The sequence below is a fragment of the Pleurodeles waltl genome, chromosome 1_2, assembly GCF_031143425.1.
Source record: "Pleurodeles waltl isolate 20211129_DDA chromosome 1_2, aPleWal1.hap1.20221129, whole genome shotgun sequence".
NCBI lineage: Eukaryota > Metazoa > Chordata > Amphibia > Caudata > Salamandridae > Pleurodeles > Pleurodeles waltl.
Genome location: NC_090437.1, coordinates 1,274,391,667 through 1,274,411,588, shown reverse-complemented (window position 1 = coordinate 1,274,411,588; position 19,922 = coordinate 1,274,391,667). Strand labels below are relative to the sequence as shown.

The following is a 19,922-nucleotide window of genomic DNA, read 5'->3' as shown; positions in this document are numbered from 1 at the left end:
TCCATAGCTGTGTAAATGTAGAACAATTTCTTGTACAGGCACTGAATATATATTGTTGCGTCTGCGTCCTTTCATTCTCTTGCCAGTTTCTTATGGGTTGCTGAAAATAGTTTCAGAGATGTTGCTTTTTCCTGTCTATATAGCCACCAATTTATTTGTGCACCGTGACAATTCAGTCTGTCACTGTCACTTTTGTAGAGACTTTCTAAGGTGTATGCCTTCATGTAGAATTTCTGTAGTGTATACCAATAGTTAGGTTATCTCAAGATACCTGTTCTCACTTTTTACTCTTCAAATTACTTTTGTAATGCTGAAATATCCACACGAGGGAAGCCCACCTGTACCTGGTGCATGAGTTATTTTTAAATGCTTGCATTGACCCAAGTGCTAGTGATAGGGGATGTTATCAGGCTAAAGTAGGAAACAGTTTTATAGTTCAGTTCTTGATGCTGTTACTGTTTTCCCCCCAGCCCCATCTGCCCACATTAGTGTCGGTTAATGATGGTCTAGCCAACTACTGCCACAGTGGCAGTAGTTGGCTGGACCACCTTGATTTTGCTATCATGCTTTCCAGTGGACCGAGGTATTTTTCATAGAGGTCAGTTTTTATTTTGTTTTCTGAACTTCATTCCTTGGATTAGAATGATGCCAAGTGCTTAGTTTACCACGCACTAGTTCTCCTGTATATGCTCGCTGACCAGCTAAGTTTAGTGCTGGGTTATCTCCCTGGTGGACTGGGATAGCTGACACTATGCATCTGTAAGATCTTTATCCCTGAAAGAAGGGGGTCTTAGACACTTTCTGTGCTGTGTTTTCATCTTATCTCTTTGTTTGACTTTAGAAAGGGAGATTTAAATTAGGCAGAGCTCCATATGGTCTGTGTTCAGTGGATGGAGAGGGGTACGCAGACCAGCTCAGGCATAATCTCTAGGGGGAATGATGTTAGTATTTTCATTGGGTTTATTATCTTGTGTCTTTTCTGTTTTCATCCAAGAACAGTCTTCTTACTCTCCATGAGTCTCTGTGGATGGGCACAATCCTGTGTCAACCCTAGGCCTCTAAGTTTCTGGGATATCACTGCAGATGGTAACATGACTGTGTGTACAGTCTCACAGCCTTTGGGCACTCAAGAACTTCTGTGGATTTGATATTGGCTGTAGTTTTGGGCCATTTCATTGACACGTTCCTGGACAGCCCTTCAGCTATTGCACAGTTTTAGATGCATCAGTGGAGGCACTCTTTAGAGATGATTTGTGCCACATATCAATCAGTCCACCAAGCCTTCCTGATGTTTCCTGCATTGTGATACTTGACACTTGTGCCTGTTTTTGTTTCTCTCTCTATGCAACAAGGAGTGTCATCCAATTGTCGAGTATGCCAGAGACTAGGCTAGTTCAGACCAATAACTTTGTATTCCTCACCTTCCTGTTGAAATGCACTTTGCTTTTACTGTGCTGTTTATGGTTTTTCATAGATGCTGCTGTGGATGAAGTAGAAGGTCATAAAAGTGACTCGGTCGGACAACACACCTTTACTGAAAAGATTACTGAAGATATAGAGGAATCCAAAAATATTTCTAAAAACTAGAGGAGGTGCTGAACTACTCCCTATTCCCACATTGACCTTACTCATATTTTACTTAGAAGAAAGTAATGAAACAAGTATAAAATGCACCTGTTGACTTTACCTCAGCATTATATGTCTTTGAAGGTAAAATTGCAGTAACCTCCATTGATTCTTCCAGTTATACAAACACTTGATTAGTTTTTTTGTTTATGATGCATGAGTTACCCATGGGCTACTATTACCAACAAAATCTTCACCTTTCTTTTTCATTACATATTCAAAATATTTGATTTTGCTTAAGATCATAAAGTAAAGTTGATAGGAATGAAATTAAGAAATTTCAGAAAATTAGGTAATATCGCAAGTTAAAAAACTGGTGAACCGTATAACAATACCCATAATGCCATAAGATTTGTGGTCACATTTTGGAACATTTGATATTAAATATAGAAATTCCCGTGATATGTGGATCATTGGTTCTTAACCTGTGATCCAGGGACCCCTGGGGGTCAGCGAAGCCTACTCAGGTGGTCCGCAACTGTGTGTATGAATCCATAAGCAAAATTGAAAATTGAAAATGTTAAACCTTTCTGTAAATGTGAAAGAATTGGAACTTAAAGGCTGAAATTAAATTATTATCTTCAGATTGATTTGTGGGAGCACGGCAAGTGCATCAAACAGAATATAGTGTGGATGATGAGTGGCCTCATTTGAGTATCATCATTTGTGTATTTGTTTGATGAATGCATGTTTCTGTATTTTTGTGTATTGTCTTGCTGTTCAAATCATTGAAAATGCTTAGGCCAAGGTCCTCGGTTTCCAATAATGATTCAAGGTGTGTCATATGGTTCCAACTAAGATAATAGGAATCCGTATTAGGGCGACAGAACTTCAGAATGTGGGAGACAAGGTCCATTCACACCATCAGGAGCTATCAGCCCAATTCTTGGCTAGCTCACAGTGCCTCAACCGAACTTCTAACCTTACCGGGGTGGAAGGTGATTATGGGAACCTAAACTTGATACTCTGACTCCCAAGGAAGTAGTGGAAACAGATCTAAAACATGTGAAGTGTAAAATATAAACTGAAGCAAAAAATGGGGAACCATCTTAGGTCCAAAAGAGTCTCACTATAGGAGGTCCTTGGGTCCCAGTAATGATTAAGTGGGGGTCCACAGAAGTCGAAATATTGAGAACCACTGATGTAGATGAATCATAGCTCCTCATTGGAGATGAAGCATTATCAAATCTGTGTGATATCAAATTACCTCTAAAATGGCCAGTACCCCATTTATGAACATAATGGACATTGAGGGTAGGAGTTATTAACATCATTATAGTATGAAGTATCATGGATAGGTTTCCATAGCCATCAAGAAAAATGGCCATAGCCAACAAATAAAGGGAAATGTAAAGAAACACATCCATGTATGTACACATATATGTAGTGATCTCTAAGGAGAAAAGAAGGTTGAAAAGTTAGTAGGCCGACTTCAGAAATTTAAAATTATGCCAGAGACACATTTTGAAAAGTAATCATCTAAATAAGACAAACATGGGAATATTCACTCTGCCTTCTCATTTCTTACCACCAGATCATAACTTGAAGATAAAGATTTGTTAAATGCCAAGAGGGTTGTGACAGTAAATTTGTTATATTATGACTTTTTCTTCTAATGTATAGCATAGAATAAATTCCACTTTTTCCTTCTAACAATTTTGTGTTCATGGCTAAGGCTTGAGAGGATGTGCCAAATTGCTCTCCCTTTCCAGGGAACATTCTCCTAAGAGATCTTTCCACAAAAATACAAGGCAGCCATAGGAAGAATGAAGCTTCTTCCTCCTTGAGGAAAAGGCTCTGATTCCCAGAGCATATGAAGACTCAGCATTGTTCCACAAGACATACTCTTCCTCGTTATTTGGCAAGAATTTAGTTCTGAAAAAGATTAATCCAGAATTCATGGATGCATCAGTCGAGGTAGTGCAGGTTGTGGCCTTCGTGCCTGTTGTACTCAGTCTCTTCAGGATGGCTCTGGGACACTCCAGAGAGGGAAACCCTATTCAGTGGGGTGGGGGTTTTGTGTCTGTGGTGGCTCCTACCTCGACAGCTGCTGATTTCTTGCCTCCACGGTCACCAGCACCTAAGACAAATTTGAAATCAGCTTGCTCACCGCCCTGCACTCATATAGGCCTTTTTTCAACAATGCTGGCACTGCCAAACACGGAGCCAATCTTGTCACCGGCCATGGTGTTGAAAGTCCATTTTGCAAAGTATAATTTCAATGAAATCTCAAATTATTATCACCTCCCAAAAGGCTCAAAGAATCAACCACTGGAACTACATTTTCAGCTCAAATTAAGAAGACTTACCTCTGGACGACAAGGACAAAAATGATTATGGCAGCACTAAGGATGACAGCTTGGAAGCCGATCAACTCCTGCTTCTTTTCAGTACTGATGCTGGGTTGTACTTAGACCTACGAAATGCCAATGGCCAGGGTACCTCTCCGTAATGTGACGTTCCCTGCTCTTTTGGCCATATGTAATTTCCCGTACAACAGTCTTTTGGAAGTCGAGAGGTTGAAAAACATTTCCTGCTGGCATTTTATCCCTCTGTACTTCTAATGCCACCTGCCTTTTTGGTTAATCTGTGTATGCTTTGTGGTAATTGGCTAAGCTTACTGTTATCAGCCTGTCAGACCATATGAAAAGGCATTTTCTCACCTGGTAAGTGATGGACTGGACATGTCGAAACAGATCTTGGAGCTTGGTCTTAACCTTGCTGACACCATTGGTTGTTCCATACATACAGCCGTAAAACTGCTTCGGCATGTGTGGGTGCATTTCCATTAATTTTCAGGAGATGTCCAGACTGCTCTCATGTATGTGCTTTTCATGGTTATCAGCTATTTAGAGAGATAGCTGACTGCTTCCTGCAGCACTTCAAAGTAGTAGGGATACTGTTTGTGCCATTAGCCTTCACAGCACCAACAATACCAAACATTTTGTGGCTATCAGCCTTCTCAGCCCATCCAAACTCTCCAGCAGCTACATCACTGTTTTTTGGAAAGAGTTGATCTAAAGAATGCCAGTGCAGGTGGTGATGTCCCATGTAACATTAGATCCAGTCCCCATTTTTCATCTTATTCAAAAGAAAGGTGAGGGCCACAATTGTGTGGTTCATTCAATATTCTTTAATGTATTTCTATTTCAACGTGTTTCACAATAATTGTAGGAAGTTGGCTCTGTATGCACTATTTCAAAGTAAGGAATAGTATGCACAGAGTCCAAGGGTTCCCCTTAGAGGTAAGATAGTGGCAAAAAGAGATAATACTAATGCTCTATTTTGTGGTAGTGTGGTCGAGCAGTAGGCTTATCAAAGGAGTAGTGTTAAGCATTTGTTGTACATACACCAGCAATAAATGAGGAACACACACTCAGAGACAATTCCAGGCCAATAGGTTTTTGTATAGAAAAATATATTTTCTTAGTTTATTTTAAGAACCACAGGTTCAAGATTTACATGTAATACTTCAAATGAAAGGTATTGCAGTAAGGTACATTAGGAACTTTGAATTAGCAAAATAGCATATACAGTTTTCACATAAATCACATATAGCTATTTTAAAACTAGACAGTGCAATTTTCAACAGTTCCTGGGGGGAGTAAGAGTTTGTTAGTTTTTGCAGGTAAGTAAACCACCTACGGGGTTCAAGTTTGGGTCCAAGGTAGCCCACCGTTGGGGGTTCAGAGCAACCCCAAAGTTACCACACCAGCAGCTCAGGACCGGTCAGATGCAGAGGTGAAAGTGGTGCCCAAAACGCATAGACTTCAATGAAGAAGGGGGTGCCCCGGTTCCAGTCTGCCAGCAGGTAAGTACCCGCGTCTTCGGAGGGCAGACCAGGGGGGTTTTGTAGGGCACCGGGGGGGACACAAGTCCACACAGAAAGTACACCCTCAGCGGCACGGGGGCGGCCGGGTGCAGTGTGCAAACAAGCGTCGGGTTTGTAATAGAAATCAATGGGAGACCAAGGGGTCTCTTCAGCGATGCAGGCAGGCAAGGGGGGGGGCTCCTCGGGGTAGCCACCACCTGGGCAAGGGAGAGGGCCATCTGGGGAGTCGCTCCTGCACTGGAGGTCGGATCCTTCAGGTCCTGGGGGCTGCGGGTGCAGTGTCCCTACCAGGCGTCGGGTTCTTAGAAGCAGGCAGTCGCGGTCAGGGGGAGCCTCGGGATTCCCTCTGCAGGCATCGCTGTGGGGGCTCAGGGGGGGCAACTCTGGCTACTCACGGTCTCGCAGTCGCCGGGGAGTCCTCCCTGAAGTGTTTGTTCTCCACAAGTCGAGCCGGGGGCGTCGGGTGCAGAGTGCCAAGTCTCACACTTCCGGCGGGAAACACGAGTTGTTTCAAAGTTGCTTCTTTGTTTCAAAGTTGCAGTCTTTGGTGAACAGAGCCGCTGTCCTCGGGAGTTCTTGGTCCTTCTAGATGCAGGGCAGTCCTCTGAGGATTCAGAGGTCGCTGGTCCCTGTGGAAAGCGTCGCTGGAGCAGTGTCTTTAGAAGTGGGGAGACAGGCCGGTAGAGCTGGGGCCAAAGCAGTTGGTGTCTCCGTCTTCTCTGCAGGGTTTTTCAGTTCAGCAGTCCTCTTCTTCTTAGGTTGCAGGAATCTAGTTTCCTAGGTTCTGGGGAGCCCCTATATACTGAATTTAGGGATGTGTTTAGGTCTGGGAGGGCAGTAGCCAATGGCTACTGTCCTTGAGGGTGGCTACACCCTCTTTGTGCCTCCTCCCTGAGGGGAGGGGGTCACATCCCTATTCCTATTGGGGGAATCCTCCAAAATCAAGATGGAGGATTTCTAAAGGCAGGGGTCACCTCAGCTCAGGACACCTTAGGGGCTGTCCTGACTGGTGGGTGACTCCTTGTTTTTCTCATTATCTCTCCTGGACTTGCCGCCAAAAGTGGGGGCTGTGTCCAGGGGGCGGGCATCTCCACTAGCTGGAGTGCCCTGGGGCATTGTAACACGAAGCCTGAGCCTTTGAGGCTCACTTCTAGGTGTTACAGTTCCTGCAGGGGGGAGGTGTGAAACACCTCCACCCAGAGCAGGATTTTGTTTCTGTCCTCAGAGAGCACAAAGGCCCTCACCACATGGGGTCAGAAACTCGTCTCTCAGCAGCAGGCTGGCACAGACCAGTCAGTCCTGCACTGAACAATTGGGTAAAATACAGGGGGCATCTCTAAGATGCCCTCTGTGTGCATTTGTTAATAAATCCAACACTGGCATCAGTGTGGGTTTATTATTCTGAGAGGTTTGATACCAAACTTCCCAGTATTCAGTGTAGCCATTATGGAGCTGTGGAGTTCGTTTTTGACAGACTCCCAGACCATATACTGTTATGGCTACCCTGCACTTACAATGTCTAAGGTTTTGCTTAGACACTGTAGAGGCATAGTGCTCATGCACCTATGCCCTCACCTGTGGTATAGTGCACCCTGCCTTACGGCTGTAAGGCCTGCTAGAGGGGTGACTTACCTATGCCACAAGCAGTGTGAGGTTGGCATGGCACCCTGAGGGGAGTGCCATGTCGACTTAGTCATTTTCTCCCCACCAGCACACACAAGCTGGCAAGCAGTGTGTCTGTGCTGAGTGAGGGGTCCCTAGGGTGGCATAAGACATGCTGCAGCCCTTAGAGACCTTCCCTGGCATCAGGGCTCTTGGTACCAGGGGTACCAGTTACAAGGGACTTACCTGGTTGCCAGGGTTGTGCCAATTGTGGAGACAATGGTACATTTTAGGTGAAAGAACACTGGTGCTGGGGCCTGGTTAGCAGGGTCCCAGCACACTTCTCAGTCAAGTCAGCATCAGTATCAGGCAAAAAGTGGGGGGTAAATGCAACAGGGAGCCATTTCTTTACAATAATATATTGCTTCTTTAGGTCCACAGCTTACCATGAACCAGGAATAACTAAAAACATAAATAAAAAACAAAACAATGAGTAATTTTTATTAACACGCTTCTAGAAAATCATTCAAGCAGATTCGCAGCACGCTCCTAATAACATTTGCCTACATATCTAACATAATCAACTTAATCTCCTAAACCAAAATGCATGCAATTCAAGAATTGAATTAGTGCCTATACTAATTTGTTTGAACATTATTTAGGAGCAATAATTTAGCCAGAATTATCACCTTACCATTTCAAATCATTCTGTTTAGTTCAATTACCTCACTCTAATATTATGAGTGTTAGGACCACACACAGGTAATTCACAGTCTACTAATCTCCCAGTTAACCTTGCAACTCAAACCTCTTTCTGTACCTCATACATTCATCATCAAACAGTTGACTCCTTACATTCATCAATATTGTAACAAGGGGCCAGATGTAGGAAAGCATTTGCGAGTCGCAAATGGCAAAAATTGCCGTTTGCGACTCGCAAATCGCATTTTCCTATTCAGAAATGCATATTGCGAGTCGGGACCGACTCGCAAAATGCATTTCAGAATCGCAAATAGGAAGGGGTGTTCCCTTCCTATTTGCGATTCGGAGTGGTATGCAATACCATTTGCGACCACATATGCAGTCGCAAATGGTGTCGCAGTTACCATCCACTTCAAGTGGATGGGGACCACTACCTACCCTAACAAAATACCGAAACTAAAGGTTTCGGATTTTTTTTTTAAGTGCAGCTCGTTTTCCTTTAAGGAAAACGGACTACACTTAAAAAAAAAAAACTGCTTTATTTAAAGCAGTCACGAACATGGAGGTCTGCTGACTACAGCAGGCCTCCATGTTTGCGAGTGCCTATAGTCGATATGGGGCCGCAATTTGCGACCCACCTCATTAATATTAATGAGGTGGGTCTCTGCGACCCCATACCGACTCGCAGACGGTGTCTGAGACACCGTTCTGCATTGCAAATTGCGACTTGCAATTTGCGAGTCGGAAGGACTCGCAAATTGCAAGTCGCAATTTGCAATTTTCCTACATCTGGCCCTAAATTCTCAATTCAAACACTGCTAAATACATTTAAATATCCCATTCATAATCCTGTTTCGCACAGTTTTCTCCAAAGTGCCTGATAGTTGTCATCATTTAAAATAGGTCTCAGTAGATCCAGTATTTATAATGTATATCTATATGTGACGTGATGACTGATTATATCATAATGTAGATTCCCATATCGTTGAACATCAAAGACGCATGATGAATGGCTGATATGGATAATATTCTTTCTGAGAATGTATGTGTTGAAGACCAGGGATTCACTAAGGTCAAAGTTCACTGTGCTTTGAAACATAAGCCTGAGTTAACACACTGTATGTGTGAAGAAGTTATCTTATTAGGCCAAGGGTTGCAACAGCTTCATCACATTGTTCAGGATAAATCAAATAAAATGACAGGATACCTTGAATGTTCAGACTTGTAGAGTGGATATTTCCATGTTCTGCAACACGTAGTAAAGCTCTTTAACTAATTATCCCCTTGTTTTAATGTTAATATTTGTTTATGAATCAAAATGTATTTATAATAATGTACAGATCTACGAAAGTGAACATTTTTATGTGTATTGAGGTGGTTGGAAAGTCGAGTTTCCATGGCATTTTATGAATGTTCTAATGTAGACCATAATCATGGTTAATATGTGCGTCTAAAGGACCAGGGAGTGACTATTTGAAGGAGATGATCTGAATGGAATACAGCGACTGGAGACATAGTGTGTAGCATCAAAACAGTGAAATTACTAAGTAGCAATCTCATTTCGTCAAGGATTCAAGTCCCTCCGCCTTTTTATGAGCATTGAAATATGCAGGAACATTTTTAATGAACAAAGATATGTTGTAAGGGGTTGATTTAAAGACATCAAGTTCACTTTATGAATGAAGTTTTATTATTTAAATTAGATCGGTAACAGGGGAGGTGTTTGAGTCACACTGGAGATCTATTGAGTACATTGTAACTTGCATCATCAACAAAGTATAATTATTGTTTGAGACAGCATTTGTTATTTTTGTAATTTTTGTGTTGATTTCACTTTGTACCTCAGAAGTATCTGAAAACGTTTCTGAGATAATATACATATTGATGGTCTAGTACTTTAATAATTGTGTTGCGATTTAATGGTCTTAGATAATGGAAAGTGTGTGAACTACAACCATTGGGATGAATGGCATTATTAAAATGTTAATTTTGTGCTACACTTCCTTGCAGCTACTTTGAAATGCTAATTGGGAGGATTTGGGTGTACGATATGATGTGGCTGTGGGGCCTTATTGTGCAGTACGCTCACAAATACCGTCTTGAGTTCAGTCAGGCTTGTTTACTTAACCTCAAGCTCAACCCTGTGTAGCTGTGGCAGTGAGCAGTAAGGCAAGAACTATGTGTAAAGCATTTAACAGCATAAAACAATAAAATGAGAAAGCAACGATACACAAAAGAAAGAAGACACAATTTTTTTAAAAATAGATTATATTTTAATAACTTTTTGAAGACCTTGATGAATACAATCCACTGGAGGGTTCCGGAGATACAGATTTTAGAAAACATTATTACTTTTAAATGTAAACGCAAACAAGCACTGGTCATCAAAAGCTTTGGAAACTTTTGAAAAGTTTGAAACAGTTAGGCTACTCCAGACGGGCTGGGCGGCCGATTCCAGCAGGACGAAGGTCTAGTGTGTCAGAGTGGACACTTTGGACAGTTTACCTAGCCACCAGAACATTTTTTAAACACAATGCTAACTTTATAGGACAATCGCCATAGATGATAATGGAGTGGTACTGATGCTGAGGAATGAAGCAAAAGATGCTCAAAGTATGCTCCGGTTGTAATGCGGTTGACGGGGTGACTTTGTGGGTGATCCTCTGTCCACAAGTGAAGTGGGGCGAACTTGGCCACAGAGATTGGGGTCACTCGAAGTCCTCTACGTTGCAGTAGCAGACCAGCCAATGCTGGGCTACCAGTCAGTGTGCACTGCGGTTGGGGTGAAATCCTTAGGGGTGGGCTAGTGTCCCTTGGGTGTGATGAATCTGGACTTGGATAGCACTCCTGGATCAGGCAGCCTCAGGTGCAACTTTTGGCTATCTCAGATTGGTCCTCTTGGGTGCCCGGTGACAGGTAGCACCAAAACTTTTGCAGTGTCTACCGACTTGTTGGTTTGTGTAACTTCAGCTCTTGTGTCCCTGGAGCTTGTTCCAGGCGATCAGCCGACTGATCCTTGTAGTTACTTCTGTAGGTTGGGGCTGGGAATCAACATTTCCCTGAGCCAGGAGCCACAAGCACAGTCCAGTTTTTGCTAGCCCAAAGTGTAGCAGGTGCAGTCCTTTCAATAGTGCTGCCTCTCTGTGTGCGGGTACAAGGGCAGCTGGGCAGTCCTTCTTCAGTCTTGTCTCCAATTCCAGCGTGATCTGAGGGTCAGAGTGCCAGGGTTGCCATATTTATCTTAAGAAAGTATCCTGAGGGGACAACACGGTCACTAGCCAATGGGCTACTGGGTCCCCTATTCCCTAGTGATGACGTTCCTCTGATGTGTGACATCTGACTATCCCAGAGTGCCACATTCTTGCCCCTTTCAAGGTGGCAGAACCCTTCTGCTGTCATTAGGAGCTTTGTAGCCCATAGAATAACTGGTTTGGGTCCAGTTTTCCCTGCTTGACTCTCTTTCCACTTTGCAGGAACGAAAAGCTTCCTGCTCAGGGGTGCTGGCGCTACTTCCCTCACAAAGGCGGCTACACCTTTTAAGCTCACCTTTTGGGCTAACATCCTGAGTGATCATCCTTGGGGAGGGAGTGACACCTCTCTCTGCAGCAACGGCCTTTGTTCCTGTGCTGGGGAATCGTTTGTACGTCTCCCCAGGCAATCAGAAAACTCTTTGTTTGCCAGGGCATTTTGTAAGGTGGCTGGATTAGCTGGAACAGAGTGGCAACTTTCAAAAAAAGTTGCTTACCTTTATTAGTGATATTAAATTCCACCTGGGTTCAGGTCGGGTTTAATGCTATGATTATTTGATATTTTACATGGCCCAATTAGGTAGTGTCATTCAGGAGTTAGCCAGGTTGGGATGACAACTGGTAGCCCTTTGTTAGCCAGTGGGGCTACTAACGTTCTCCACAGCAAAACAACAGTTTGGCAGTGTTGCTTTCAAAACACATCAGGACATATGTCTTACTTAACAAAATACAGCTCCCTACCATGGGGCTATATAGGCCTTCCTTAGGGGAAACGTACATATAGTGTTAAGGGATAGGGATGCTTTGTCATTGGTGTGAATGTCAAGGTCGAACTTGCTGCAAAAACACTGTCCTTCCAGTATGCAGTGCAGGCTGGAAGCAATCTTGTACTTTGTCACACAGGGTAGAACAAACAGTGCTGCAGCCCTCAGTGGTCGCACTGCCTTACGTGCCCTGGGTACTATGTACTAGGGACTTATAAGTAAATCAGTCCTTGCCGTTTGGATTTATCCAATTCGACATGCAATTTATATAGGATCAGAACCCTAACATTGAGGTCTGGTTAGCAGGCCTCAGTGCACTCTCAAAATTGAAAAACCAGCAGCATTATCCAAATATGTGGGGGTGAACATGCAAAAAGAGACATTTCCTTACCCTAATATAATTAGGATAGCCTTTTTAAGGAAAATATTTTACGTGCATACTCTGTTTATTGGGAAGATAAAACTACGGGCCAGATGTATCATTTTTTACAATAGCGATTACCTAATTGCGATTTTAAGCGAATCACAATTAAGAAATCGCTATTGGAATGTATGAAACTCCAGGAGTTTCATAACTGCGATTCACAAGGGCTCGCAAATCGACCTACCTCATTAATATTCATGAGGTAGGTCGCAATTTGCAAGCCATTGCGAATGACTACAATCACAGGGATGGTGGCCTGCTGGGCTCAGCAGACCACCATGTCTGTGATTGCTTTTCAATAAAGCAATCTTTTATTTTTTTAAATGCCGCCTGTTTTCCTTAAAGGAAAACGGGGTGCGTTCAAAAATGAAAAATGAAAGGTTTGCGAATGGGTTACCACCTACCTGAATTAGGTGGTAACTGAGATTGTTGCATTCACGGTCACAAAACAATCCTACATACTTCTGCGATTCGGTATTAGGAAGGGACGCCCTTGACACGCCCCTTCCTAATACCAAATCGGGATGTAGTCGCAAATCAAATTTGCAATTCGGTTACAAGTTACCGAATCGCAAATTTAACTTGTTACATACCAAAACGCATTTTTGCGATCGCAAACAGCCGATCGCAAAAAATGTTTGATACATCTGGCCCTTTAAGCCTATTACTTTCTAAAATAATAAATTGGGGTCTTAAACTAGTGAAGAAAGTTTGTAAGTTTGTTTGTAAGGTGGTCCATGCATTAATTACATCAAGTCCTTACTACACCAGTTTTCTCTGTCTGGATAAACCAGAGTATCCGATCAAGAGCTTGCAAGTCGCCCCGAATGCGGCTGCACATCTTTTATGTAAACTACCTTGTTGTGTCTCCATATCCACCTCCCTGACAGAACTGCACTGGCTGCCTATCAAGAAGAGAATTGTATTTAAACCTCTGGCGTTGATTCATTGTGCTTTTTACGAGTCAGACCCTCAGTTTTTAAGTGAGAGGATTATTTCTAACCATCAAACGAGAGCACTGCACTCGGCCAATGTTCTTTTGACAGTGGTCCCTAGAATTAAAAGTTCAAGGAAGAGGTGGCTCTTCCTTTGTTTGTAAACAGTTTTTATTGGTTATTGATGAACAAATGCAGTTAAACATAGCAATGATAGGGAAATGCATGTCACAGTATATCAAGGTAATACCACATATCGTCATGGAATCCATCTATCTTGCTCCCGCCTTGCTCACAGTCCCCTCCCCCCGAGTCGGAAGGTCAGAACAAAGCATAAATAGCATCAGTGGCTTAATGAAGACCCGGCTGTGGTAAGGTCCTGCAGGAACCACAAGTGGATATGTGGGGAAAGTCGGGTCAGAGTATAAGGATGGGGGAAGGATGTGGCTACTGGGGTATCCTCAGAGGTGAGGGCACCCTAAAGGGAGAGGCCATTGGTGATGCTTTCTGTGAGGGCTGGTCTGGGTTCTTCAAGCTGCCAATCAGTCCTTCCCATGCCTGGGCAGTCTCCAGGTTTCCAGTGCCTTGTTGCTCTTCCCGCAACAACAGAGTCCCCTCAGAGTCCACCCACTTCTCCAGCTCCTTGCGCCACATTAAAAGACTCAGACTCCTTGGGTCCTTCCACTGGCGCGTGAGCTCCTGTTTGACTAAAATCAACCCCAAGTCTTGAAATTTGCTGGTCACTTTGGGTTTGGACGTGTGGGGGAACCAATGAAGTGGACAGTGGTCTGGGGTAATGGGAACCTCCCCCCCCGCCTATCAATTCCGATAGTGTTTGTGTGACCCTCTCCCAATATGTATTTAAATGAGAGCAGGCACATGTCCTGTGTAGAAAGTTAGCATCCACCTCACCACATCTAGGACAGGAAGCATCAGCCTCTCCGAAATACCTATTAATTCTATCTGGGGTAAGGTAGCCCCTGTGCAGTATGTAAAAGCTAATCAATTTAAATTGTGCATTCCTGGGCACCTTTGGGATTTGTTCTAAGATAGTCTCCCAGGCCTTTTCCGAGATGCTGGTTCCCAAGTCTTCTTCCCAGTGGGATCTGAGAGCCTCAAGCGGGTGCGGTGTGTCTGTTTGTAGCAAGCTATATAAACAGGTGACAGTCTTACAAGTGCCAGCTGACAGTGCCACATATCTTCAGCAGAGGTGCAGAGGAGTATCAGGGTTCTACGTGAATAATCACAAAATAACCGTGAGGGTTGTAGCAAGATCCCCCCTCCCCATTACCAAGTCTCAGACAGGACCCTTATTGGGAGAGGTGGCTCCTCCTTTGCCTTTTTGGCCTTTCAGGCCTGGAATCTGCTCCCATTTGATCTTTATGACATTCAAAATGAATCACAGTTCTGAAAAAGCGTTGAAAACCTTTTTGTTGACCTTACCTTGAGCACTTGGGTGGCATGATAATCTCTGACAATCTCAGAGTAGCCATGTGTTCTACAAATCCTTTTTCATTCACTCAAACTGAAATCTGATTAATGATTTTACTTATGAATTAGTTGCATGTAATTGCAGGCAGGCTTTGTACATTTAAAGAAGATTGTGTTGAATGCCTAAGTGGAAGGGCATAACTTAAATTGGAAATCAGAAGGTGACTATTCATTTAGAGATAATATTGGGCAGTATCATGAAGAGATATGTATCAGGGGCGTGGATTTTATTTTTTAAATCAACTTGTCCGAGAGGCAAAGTTTTGTAGAAATTGTTTTGTCCTGTAATGCAATCCACTTGTCTTTCCTACTGCATAAATAAAGTAGATTGACCTTATTAAGTGAATCACTAGTCTTCTACAGACTTGCAAGTAAATTCGCCTCCTCCCCTCCCTCTAGTAGGGAATAGTCGTGAAAACTGCAGAAAACTGCCTGAAAGCAAACAATTATTTTCCATACTGTTCTCTACCTATAAGCGCTAAACATGTTTACTTTTCTTCTCACGTTCCATAGGCATTATAGCTCTTCCACTGGCACACCATATGGTTAACTATTGTTCAATTGTCCCACTATTAGCTTTATCCATTTCCCCACTCCTCCCACCTGTTACATATCATTTTCGCCTCCCCTCCTATTGTAAGCTCCATGATCTCTTTGTGAAAAAGCCCATCACATTCTAAATTCTGCAGTTGCAACCTTCTGTAACCCTAGATACCGCACTTACACAACAGATCCCATACTCCTTTCTCTTCAGTAGTTACTCTTTTGTGTCTTCTCATCAGTATTGTCTTCAGAACCCTCCTTTTCTTTACTATCAACTGTTTCATCTCACTTTGCCTCCACTGTGTCACTGGTATAGGAAAGATCTTGCTGAGGCTTGATAATGCAACTGGTGCAGTGATGGTGAGTTCATGAAATGTCAACTAGGAAAGAAATATTACCAGTTTCAGTGAAGCGCCCTGTTGAAAATAGTAGGCTATTAGGAGACCATAATGAGAGTGCAAGTATAATTAAGCCAGAGTGGTTAGAGTGCTGCACAAATGCACAAACAAGTGAAGTTTCACAACCGGAAAGGATATGTTGGTGACTAAAAATACCAGGCGAAGAAGGCAGCAAAATGGACTAGCTGGATGTACAATGGAGCTCAAGGTCCGCCACGGAGAACAGAGCGAACGCTGAACCACCCAAGCCAGGACGCGACAATACATAGAGGGGAGAGGAAGTATAAGAGTGGCTATTTCAACAATGGACTGACTTTATCAGTGAAAGGGAGTTTGGGGGACACATAGCTGTCACTGAAGCAGTCCTGGTTAGCATTGGGAAGACAGCAACGTGAGTGGATGCTCCTGCTGTGCACTGGTAGATGCTAGGAATGGAAAAAGGGATGAAAGACAATAGGGAGTTTGGCAGGACAGAACATAGGAACAGTTGGAGAGAGTTGCGGGGAGCTCCTGTGACTAGAACAAGGGATAGATTTAGGGAGCAGGGTTCTGGTACAGGGCAAGGGTACGGAGGGCACAGGAAACCTTTCCGAAATCTTAAGTCCCAGTAAATGGTAAAGGCAAACATGCAGGAGGAAATAGAGGGAGTGGGAAGTGGAGCCAAAGCTGCCAAGAGCAATTAAAAGGCATGCAGATCAATTATGGGGTGTAGGAAGCCATTTAATTATGTGGCTGGGTGGCAGCAAGTGACTGGACTGGGGCGCAAAGGGAGAACTTAGAGCAATTGCTTTTGGCTCACGATGCTGGGCAGAAGAGCATAGAGGCAAAATGTGCAAACTGTCTCATTGGGTTAATGCTCGCTTCCTACATCTGGTAGAATCTGCATGCAACAAGCAGAAATTCTGGTGAGACAGACTCCGGGCCTAATTTTGAGTTTGGCGGACAGAAGACTGTCTGCCAAACTCCCGACAGGTTGGCCGCCACCTATGCGGCGACCTCTTCGCCAGAGTTGTTAAGAGTTTCCCACTAGGTCAGCCGGAGGAAACCTGAGTTTCCACCCGCTGGCCTAGCAGTAAACAGGCTACAGCATTGTCTCCGGCTCGTAATCGAGCCAGCAGCAATGCTGTAGCTCGCAGAGTGCACTTGCCACCTCGCAGTGTTCACTGTCAGACAGTGAACATTGCGGTGGTGGTAGCCGGGGGGAGGGGGCTGCATTGCCCATGCCAAGTGCATGGGCAGTGCAGGGCCCCCTTGTGGCCCCTTGTAGCGGTTCTCCACCAGCCTTTTCATAGCGGTGCTACTGCCATGAAAAGGCTGGCGGAGAACGAGGTCGTAATCCCAGGGGAGCACTGCTTGCTGCAAGCAGCGCTGCCCTAGCAGATTGGGACCATCACCTACTTCAAGACAGCTGGGATCTCTGATCCTGGCGGAGCTGGCGGTTCCCTGGCAGCCTGACTGCCAGGGTTTTATTGTGGTGCACGGACCGCTGCATTGGCGGTGGTCTGGCCGCCATCCGCAAGTCTGGCAGTCCAGTGACCGTCAGACTCTAATGAGGCCCTCAGTCTTCCATGTTTTTGTAGTTAGTAGATAAAGCGCCATTTCAATGAGTAACAACATCATGTCTTACTTTTAACACTTAGAAACAACTGAAATGTAGTTAGGAGTGTTATTTATTTAAAAACAAACTATTGGCATTCTTATTCGGCAAGAAGATGAGCATGGCACGCGCCGGGGAAAGAAACTGTGCTATGGCTCAAGCCCAATAGCAAAGGCGGCGTTGGGCTAAGGCCAAAGTGTAGGTGCAGTGTACACGAGAGACAGAAGTGAAACGAGCAGACTGACCAGAGGGCAGTTATTGATGGAGGCAGATTCAATGAGAGTAGGCAGATAACAGTTGGGTGAGTGTGTAAAGATTGAAGCAGTGACCACAGATGTATTGGGGGGGTAAAGTCTACAGATTGGTGTACCTGGCTACCCGCCAATGAATACACCACTCACAGAGCTATCTATTACACGTCTTTATTAGCCTGCGAGTAACTGGGAACTCAACATTCTAAACCTGCATTCACTTCGCTACGTTCTAACACCTACGTCTTACTCTACAGAGTTCTCCAGGAGACAAACGGGTTCTGTTATTTATACTCACACAACACTGCAGCTGGAAGAACGGGAACTGCAGTTGGTGCATCTTTGGGCCCCACTTGGAACTGAATGGAAGTTACAGATCCTGACATCTACTTTAGTCTGCAGGCCACTAACTGAAATCCCAGCAAAGGAAACACCGTTTTGCGTCTTTCTGAAGTTGGTAAGTGGAGTGCACTTACAAAAGTAACATCTATTTATAGCACTTAAAAATGGCAAAATGTCATATGAAGCAGTTGCACCTAAGTGGAGGTTACAACCATGGCTTGGCTCTGCAGGGACACAAAGAGGGAGGGCTCAAGAATGTAAAGGTCTGTGTGCTACGCAGGGAGTAAGCAGTGTGAGTAGAGAAATGGTGGAGGTGAGCAGGTAATGGATATAAGTAACAGAAGGATCTTGGGCAGGTGGGAAGCATCAGAAAGCATATCAAGCAGGCTTCTGTAACTGTACAGTGTGCACAAAGGGCTGCAACATTTACAGATCAGAACATCAGACAAAGTGGATGGGGCGGAGACGTGAGAGAAGCAGCGTTTTAAGTTGTGGAGGTCCCTGCACGAGTATATCCAGTCCAGGATTTTTTCCTTGCCTTGTGGGGCATGTCGTCCTGATTTTTTAATGGGATAACATGACAACACATCCCCGAATACCAGTGGCGTAACAAAACAGGAGGGCTTCCCCTGCAAAATATTCTGAAGGTGCCCCCACACTCACATGATAAGGGGTTGAGGGGACCCCCTCCAGTATGTTTAAAGCAGGGGCCCCTGCGCACCACAGGAGCTGCAGGGGACACTTATGGTCCTGTCAGATACTAAGTAAAACCTGATCTTGATAACTTACGCATAGATGTTGGAAACCTGAAAGCTGTGCATAAACTTCAGAAGACAATTTAAGAGTTCAAGGAATGGACTGAGGTGAAGCACGAAGTGAGAGCTGATTGGTTAGAAGACTGGTAATCTGATCACAACAACATGCAAAATTGGACCTTGGAAGGCAGTAGTTCCCAGAGATGCTAGTGTGTTCTCCCCATGTTCGACAGCCCACTTGAGTCAAAGCTATAGGACAGTTGAAAGAAAGTCCCTTTCAGTGCCCCCCCCCCACCTAAAACACTCAAGCGCTCGCTGCTGTGGAGCCCTTTTTTAATGTTAGTGTTTAATGTGTTAGAAATCAAGCCTGTGCTAACATAAGCCAATTTTATACTTACTTCCATCTTGGGTGTGACATTGTAATACACCAGTATTGTGAGCATTACACTGAGAGACTGAGGCTTTCCCAGTCCCACTGAATGCAGTGTACATAAACAAGGACAACCTGGCTGTCCCAGGCAACATTACATCCTATATATCAACTCATGTTACCTGAATAGACTCTGAGAACATCTGAATATAATGTAATAGTATTATGAGGGAATCTTCAAATGCATTCTGTAGTAAAATGTTTCTTCTTGCTCGTTCTCCGTGGCTGATGTTGTGACACTTCCACACCATCAACAAATTGAGAAAGCAGTGTGCAATCATCTGACTGCCTCCATAGCTTAGGCAAAACATACCATTTGATTAAGAAACTTGCCTTCAGTTGCAAACCTGCAACATGCCCCTCACTCACTCAGTCAGGGTGAAATTCGGCGGTATGCTTACATTGTGCACTGTGTATTCAGTCTACGATCACCTATCATTGACAAAGAAGAGATGATCTGACAAGTTCCCTGAGCCAAGAAGAGGATTATGTAATGTTCTGCGCCACCTACTGGATACAGTTACCACCAACTGATTGACATTGAGTGCTGTGGCACCCACAGCCGTGCACTGGTTACATTCTTAACATAATTATACATGGACGTTCAGATTGTAAAATGAAACATTTGACTCTGTGTCTTCTCTAGGAGCAGAAGGGCAATAGATAATATCTAGGAGTCTGGCAGACTAATTGAATCTTAGAACTTCTTGTCCTGTGTTCATTCCTGATAGTCATCATGTCCCTGGTGCAGGGCTATATAAATTCCACACCCCCTTGACATGTGAATCTAATATTTATCCAGTCAGACTATATGGAAGACATCTTGCAACAAATGTGTAAAAGTACATATACATTCTCTTCAAATTGAAAAAGTGTATTTCATTAACATGCAGAACCGCTTTATTTTAGTTCATCAGATTACATCAGTGCATTGAGAAGTATTTTTTTAAAATTATAGTTTTCAAACTTGGATTTGAAAATA

General features: G+C 43.9%; 1 protein-coding gene across 3 annotated transcripts in view; it reads left to right on the top strand.

Moving 5' to 3' along the window:
- The window catches only part of MAVS (mitochondrial antiviral signaling protein), a 154,010-nt gene that overhangs the window by 27,026 nt on the left and 107,062 nt on the right, over positions 1-19,922 (top strand). The window contains exon 2 of one of the 3 annotated variants that reach the window (XM_069204763.1): positions 17,671-17,870. The exons of the other annotated variants lie outside the window; for them this stretch is intronic. The gene's annotated coding sequence lies outside the window, so the exon portion shown is untranslated. The remainder of the gene's footprint in view (positions 1-17,670; positions 17,871-19,922) is intronic. 3 annotated transcript variants of the gene reach the window in all.